The sequence below is a fragment of the Rhinichthys klamathensis genome, unplaced genomic scaffold, assembly GCF_029890125.1.
Source record: "Rhinichthys klamathensis goyatoka isolate OS25496 unplaced genomic scaffold, OSU_Roscu_1.1 h1tg000048l_1, whole genome shotgun sequence".
Classification (NCBI taxonomy): domain Eukaryota; kingdom Metazoa; phylum Chordata; class Actinopteri; order Cypriniformes; family Leuciscidae; genus Rhinichthys; species Rhinichthys klamathensis.
Genome location: NW_026606594.1, coordinates 1,300,487 through 1,308,102, shown reverse-complemented (window position 1 = coordinate 1,308,102; position 7,616 = coordinate 1,300,487).

The window sequence follows — 7,616 nt, the reverse complement described above, 5'->3', positions numbered from 1 at the left end:
TTAAAAGTGTTTATTGTTTTTACTGTATTTGATTAAATAAATGCTGCTATAAGAGACTTCTTTCAAAAACGTTAACTTTTACTGGCCCAGAACTTTTGAACTGTATAAACACCACAAATTATTATGGATAATGTACACTTTTTTTTTTTAATTTTACATTTAAAATATGTAGTATATTGAAGATATCAGGATAGGATGAGGAATCACATTATGAGGTTTTTTAAGTCTGAAGTGCTTAAAATTATAAGGTCTGCTTTGTACATATTAACTACAAATCTATAGTACTGTTTCTAATGATAAATGGGTCTCTGGATAATTTCCAAGGACAGCATCACGTTGTCTGATTGCTCCCACTCTGTTCTGGATGAGTGTGCATTTACCCTAATGCGTTGATTACTGACTCCCATTAAAGAGCTTCACTTTCCCACACAGGAAACCAGCAAAGCCCCTGAGAATTAATTATGAGCCCACAACACATGCTATACGGCTCGTCATTAATACAGACTCTTTCTGGAAAAAATGAAGAAAAAAAAATCAACAACGTGTACTGTATATATAACAATTATCACGTTTTGTTTAATTACTTGACTTAAAGTATATAAGATGTCTAGCCTACTGTATAATGGATATTCCAAAAAAAAAAAAAAAAAATCTCATAATGTGTTTGTGTGTGTGCTTATGTTTTGTGTGTGCGCTTGTTTCGATCCCGGTGGGGACTTCAGCATGAATGCACACAGACTCATGGGGACTCGTGTCACCGTTGGGGATCTAAATTGAGGTCCCCATGAGGAAACAAGCTTCTTAATAATACAGAAATTTGTTTTTGGTTTTTGAAAATGTAAAAATGCAGACAGTTTTGTGTGATGGGTCCGTTTAGGGGTAGGGTTAGTGTAAGGGGACAGAATACAGTTTGTAAAGTATAAAAACCAATACCTCTGCGGAGAGCTCCCATAACGATATAGCAAACCAGAGAGAGTGTGTGTGTGTGTGTGTGTGTGTGTGTGTGTGTGTGTGTGTGTGTGTGTGTGTGTGTGTGTGTGTGTGTGTGTGTGTGTGTGTGTGTGTGTGTGTGTGTGTGTGTGTGTGTGTGTGTGTGTGTGTGTGTGTGTGTGTGTGTGTGTGTGTGTGTGTGTGTGTGTGTGTGTGTGTGTGTGTGTGTGTGTGTGTGTGTGTGTGTGTGTGTGTGTGTGTGTGTGTGTGTGTGTGTGTGTGTGTGTGTGTGTGTGTGTGTGTGTGTGTGTGTGTGTGTGTGTGTGTGTGTGTGTGTGTGTGTGTGTGTGTGTGTGTGTGTGTGTGTGTGTGTGTGTGTGTGTGTGTGTAAGAACAAACTCGGTTTATAATTCGTCCTTTGGGTGGCGCTGTGGTCCTTTGGGTGGCGCTGTGATACAGGACAGCATGTTCCACTCAGTAAATCAGAATGAGGAACTGAATAGCTTGGGGTTTGTTCTTTTTTTTCGAAATTGAGAGGGTGTGAAATTGCTGATTGCTCTAACCTGACCCGCTGTAAGTCTTTTCCTGTTGTGTAATCGGACAATTTCTTGAACACAGTTGCTGTGTGTCAAAAGGACATTATATCCTGTGCTGTGGCCAAATTTATTTTTCACAACTTTTTTAAAATTCTGGGGGGGGAAAGATATAAAGAGTGCTTAATTAATTATTAAATGAATGAATTTGAATTTATATATCTATATATATCAAATACATTTAATATAGTGATATTTTATTACAATTTCAAATAACTTTTTTTGTATGTGATGCAAAGCTGAATTTTCAGCATCATTACTTCAGTCTTCAGTGTCACATGATCCTTCAGAAATCAGTATATTATGCTGATTTGCTGTTTAAGAAACATTTCTTCTTATTAATAATGAAGAAATCTTTTGTCACTTTTGGTCAATTGAATGTGTAATTTACGAAGACTATAAGACTATTAATCTCTCCAAAAAAAAAAAAAAAAAAAAAACCTTACTGACCCAAAACTTTTGAACGCTAGATATATTATTAAAATAATATTCTATATTATAATATAATATGCTTTTTTTTTTATTTGGTCACTGAAAGGTCAGAATAAATGAAGCTGCATCATTTGAACATAAAATGGTTGTCCATGTATATCATGCATGTGGAATGAATTAAGCATGCGCATTTCTAATCCATACATTAGGTGTAGAGTTTCTGAAAGCAGTGCATCTAAATGACCAATTAACTGATTAAATATATATGATGGTGCTTGCTGCAGTGCTCACCATCATCTATTAAGTGCTTAAACAGTGGCCCTGCACCATGTGGTGGGATGGAAACAACACATTTTAATGACTGGAGGACAGATGTTACTGTGCTAACTGAGCATTGACCTGCTCAATATTCATCAACCTCATGTGATCACTACAAGTAAAGAGCCTCCATTGAGTTGTAGCTGGTTAGAATAGTGCAACCAAATATTTTTGAAGTACCAAAACCACCCAGAATGATGGCATAATGAACATTTGTTTTGTTTGTATGTGTAACAGCATTTTATATTCCTTGTTTACAGACGCAGGAGTGTTTGTAGGCGGTTGCTCTGCATATAAATTGTGTCTTTATGTCACAGTATGAACTCAGACTCAGAAATGTAGGCCAGGCTTTAGATGATTCATGCAAGAACTCTCGGCATTCCTCCCACAGAATCTCTCGATTCGGTAAAACAGCATGAACATCTGCCCGAACAAACACATGCTATATCCAGACAGTCAACATCCTGTGATACAATGCATAAATATCAACAGATAATATTCATTGTTTGTTTTCATATTTGAGCCTGGAATGAAAGTCTAAAGGCACAGAACATTCGTTCACTGCGAGGACATTGTGAAAGTGTACCAATTGAAACTGAAGGGTCGACGTGCTTGTTCCTACAGTAAATGGCACTTAAGGGTTCCGAATTTTTCATAGGGTTACTGTTTTAAAGTTTTGAAATGAATGCTTTTATTCAGCAAGGATGCTTTTTAGTGATCAAAAGTGACAGTAAGACTTTTCATTGTAACAAAAAATCCCTAATACAGTAAATGCTATTGTTTTGAACGCTCTATTCATCAAAGAAACCTGAAAAAAATGTATACAGTATTATTATTTTATTGTTTTTGTTCAGATAAATGCAGCCTTGGTGAGCACAAAACTCTAAATATACTTAATTTTTTTTTCTTTTTTTAATAAGTGGCTGCCCACTGTCCCATGATATGATATTCTGGTCTTTTAATAAGTATTATTCATGTCTGTAGTTTTGTTGAGTTTTCTTAAAATTATATAAGCAATGTGCCTCTCTAATGTATCCCAAAGCAGCAAAATGTGGGATGAACGTATGAGTAACACGAAAAATTAGCACTAGAGCGCATAAAGGGAGGGCGAGCATGAGAGTGAGAAAGAAAAACAAACCGATTGCAGAGTGGGCGACAAAATCGTTTTGTGACCCACTTTAACTGTTTGCTCATAACTGTTCCTCATTTCACTGTGTCAATGAATGTTCATTTTATTTTAAATGCCCTCTTTTCCAGGTAGTGCTATTTCCAAGTTTTTTTTGAAAATGCTGAAAATCAGTCATTGTTCAGGTGACATTAACCTCGGTTGGCATCAAAAAATACTTATTCCGAGAAGAAATAGCCGAACGTGCGTACATGCGCGCCTTTACGCATCGTCCAATGTCACAGTGAAAACATCAGGAGCTATTAATAACAGCCTGCTGAAGGCATCATCAGACCAAAGGAATATCTCTGTTGCTATGGAGTCTAGAGTTGATGACATCACAGGGCATGCATTAATATGAAAAAAATAGGCTGCTGGTTACTGGAAAAAAGGGAATATCGTACACGTGCATTAAACACGGCTGACATAAATGTGGTGGTGTGTTTTTTTTTTTTTTTTTTTTTTTTGAGATTGTACAAAAGTTCTAATTTCTATTAAAAAAGCTTTGGGTATATAAACCAAAACACTAATCTGTCCTGTCGGATATGCAATTTACGCACTCAAAAGCATCTTGCCTCAGTGGAAGTGCTATCTATTAATCAAAAGAATGCTTTACAACATGTCTAATTGCACGAGAAGGTCACTAATGGAAAATCTAATGCTTCTCGTCTCCCACGCTCAACGGAGAGCGCTGGGGGCTCAATGGATGCAACAATGGGACACACTCATGTGCCAAATAAATGATCTTCAGCCAGTTTACAGTATAGGATCCACCAAAAGTGGTTAAATCACTCATTTTTTTGGTGAGCCTTAAATGGATAGTTCAAATAAAAATGCTTTTTATTCATTTACATACTCCCCCTCATGCCATCAAAAATGTATGAGCACAAAAAAAAAAAAAAAAAGCTGTTTTGAAGACTGTCCGAACTGCTCTTTTCAATGAAAGTGAATGGGGACTGGAGCTGTTACTTTACTAAAATACCATCTGAAGCAATTTGATAGCTTTATGTGAGGAACAGAATAAATCAAGTCATTATTTGCTGAAAATCCCTATGGCATTGGAAGACATAGAATATATTTCACAGGTTGAATAGATTGTTCAGGCTTTTATGGTGCTTTCCAAATACACATCCACTTTCACTGTATGGAAAGAACCAGCATTAACAATCTGCAGTCTGCTTTCTGTTTTTTTTTTTTTGTCTTGTTCCATTAGTTAGTAAAAGATAATAGAATGTCCAACAGGGTCATTAAATTGCATTTGTGTGGGTTTGTGAGACAAATATAAGGCAAGTGGCATTCATCTTGTGCTAAAGAAGGTGCCTGACAGTGACATTGTGTTCAGTGCTGGAACAACACTGATAAGACACTTTATCACTGGGCTGCTAACACACATACACACACACACACACATGGAAAAAGCACTACAATAATGCATTCTTTGTTCTCTTTTACAAAACATCAGTGATTCCGCTCCGCTCATTTGTGCCAGAGTTTGATGGCAATGCAGCTACTGTGTCAAACTGCTACATCATCCCACACCCCACCCCCTTATGACATCATTACTCATTTATCATGCTCCTTTTTTTTTCAACCTAAAAATAAAGCATTATCTTTTCTTGTCTTGTTCTTCCTCCACAGGCAGCAAATCCTGACATAAATTTAGCACTCAGAGCATCATCCCTGACCTGAAGTTGAAGAAAGAGAGTGTTGGATCAGCGCTGCGGTTTAGCCGTCTGTGGAGGTGGGGGTTTGAAGATGATGTAGGCCTGAAAATATTCAAGTGAGCACACAAACCAAAAATATTGACATGAGTACAAATGCTTATAGCTACACCTCATATCACATTATGTTAGTGAAGCAAAAATGGTCAAATTAGGCATTTAGCCAGTTAGCCGTTGATTAGCAAGCTAACAGCTTAGCCTACTAGCTTAACACTTTGGATTAGCTATAGAGCAGAATATTATGATATCACACTGCAAATATTCTCACATGTTTAGCCAGTGCTCAATACTTGTTTGGAGTCTCTTAAAAGTGTTAAATGATTGGCTACATGTTTATAGATAGCTATGTTAATAATATCACATTTGGATTAATGGCACAGATTTATATGAATTGTAGTTTGTATTTCTGGCTTTAGCTTAAATCTTCAAAAAACATTCCCATCCCTTTCTGGGAGAAAAAAAAAACAAATCATTAGTTTACTACGGATATGCCCATTTCAAACAGTTTGCTACAGAGACAAGCCTCACTTTAAATGAAATTAGAAATCGGCATGAAGCAGAATTTGCGATGGTCTTTTCTTCCTTATTGTGAGGTATATATCTGAGTGAACGCCTTCTCGTTGTCATTGTGAAGGGAAGGAGAGAGCTAATGTTTTTGATTAAAGATTATGACATATATGAACCCTCTGGAGCGGTTTCGGTCATTTTTGACCAAACAATTTTACGTTTTATTAATTTTCATTTTTTTTTAGTTCATCAGAATGGTACGAAACTTGGTGAAGGTTTTGGTACTTGCTGTGTGAAAACACACACACACACACACACAAATAATCATGGACATGATTCAAAAAGGTTAAATGGTCCAGAAAAAAATAGTCACACTTGTATTGTTTGCGGTCAAAAATGACCGCATTGAAATGAATGAGCGATGAATTTCATCTAGTGGAAACATTTGGTACTGCGCATAAATTTTTACTAAAAGCTCATCAACCTCAAATTTGGAACGCAACTTGTTTAGATTTATGGCTTTGATTGTTTTTTCACCGTTTTAGAGTAAAATGTGTTTTGGAAAATATATATTTCATATAAAAATTTAAAATGGTATTTTTGTGCATTTTTCATAACAATAAATGTAGAATTGTATAACTTTTTTCAAGTTCACTTTTTAAACTTTTTTCAATTCAACAATAATCTGCCCAGTGTCGTCTTTTAAAAAAAAAAGACCGGACCTAAGTTTGTGCTCCAAAGCATTTAAGATTTATGACAGTTTAAATTGGAAATTTCATTTTCAGGTCCATGCTCAAAAAGTGAATAATGGATTATAACTACTGCATAAATAAAATGTAGTATCATAAAATCCCCTAAAATATGAAATAAAAAACATTATTAAAGTAAAATATATTACAATAATTTCATTGAAGAAATAATAATAATAAAAAAAATCTGTAATTTTTTACCGACACGCAAACAGTACCAGATCGTTGAGAAAAAGAATGATGGGCACAGATATATCATTTATAACAAACAATAAAATATTCAATTAAAACTAGGAATTGGCGGTTTTGATTTCATGGTGACTTTAAGCTTCAACTGTAAATTGCAACAGAGCCATCAACCAGACACAATACTATGAACACATATGGATGTAGGCAATTTTCTATATCCTCCTCTACTGGCCCCCTGGCTTGTGACCTATATACATGCCAGGTTTTCTGGGTGATTCCCTAGAGTATCTTTGTAATCTTCAGTGTTTCCATTTGCTCAGCTATGGGTCCAGCAACTAAAAGTGATAGCCTGCTTTTACTATAAACAGGTTAGGAAAATACCACCCTGAGTTTTATCTGAGGCAACAGGGGCTATAATTGTCTGAAGCTTATATTAGCACACTGATTTCATTACATTTTTTCTTGGCAGTCAGAGCCAGTCATAATGTTAACCAATAACAAAGATAGCTATTTGGGAATTGTGTTAGCAAACTCATTGAGGTCTGGAACACCCACTTTTTTTTATGATCTAATCAGTTCCTGATGGATAAATAAAGTACCATTTTACGTTATTTTCCCCATTTCACTGGGAAATATATTTTACAGGGTAAAATGGATTGTAAATGACTTTTGTATGTTAAGTAGGAAATGAAGGCCATTATATAGAAATTCCAGAGATTTCACAAACCATAGCATAATTAGCTCTGCTCCAAAACTTAGTGAGCTTCCTCAGTGCCTATTGGCAGTCGCCTTCTAAAAGCGCGGTTACAATTTTACAGACAAAAAAAGGTCAGTTTTCTATTGTTGCTAATGTAGAGATGAATGAAGTACAACTCTCAAAGAAGTCACTTTCTCACCAAGCAATTTTCGGTTGGTTAAGCTGGCGAATTCCATGACCATCTTTCAATTTGACCAACACGAGCCAAATCTGCACGGAGAACTTTTCCACCCTCACATTTACAATACATGACAT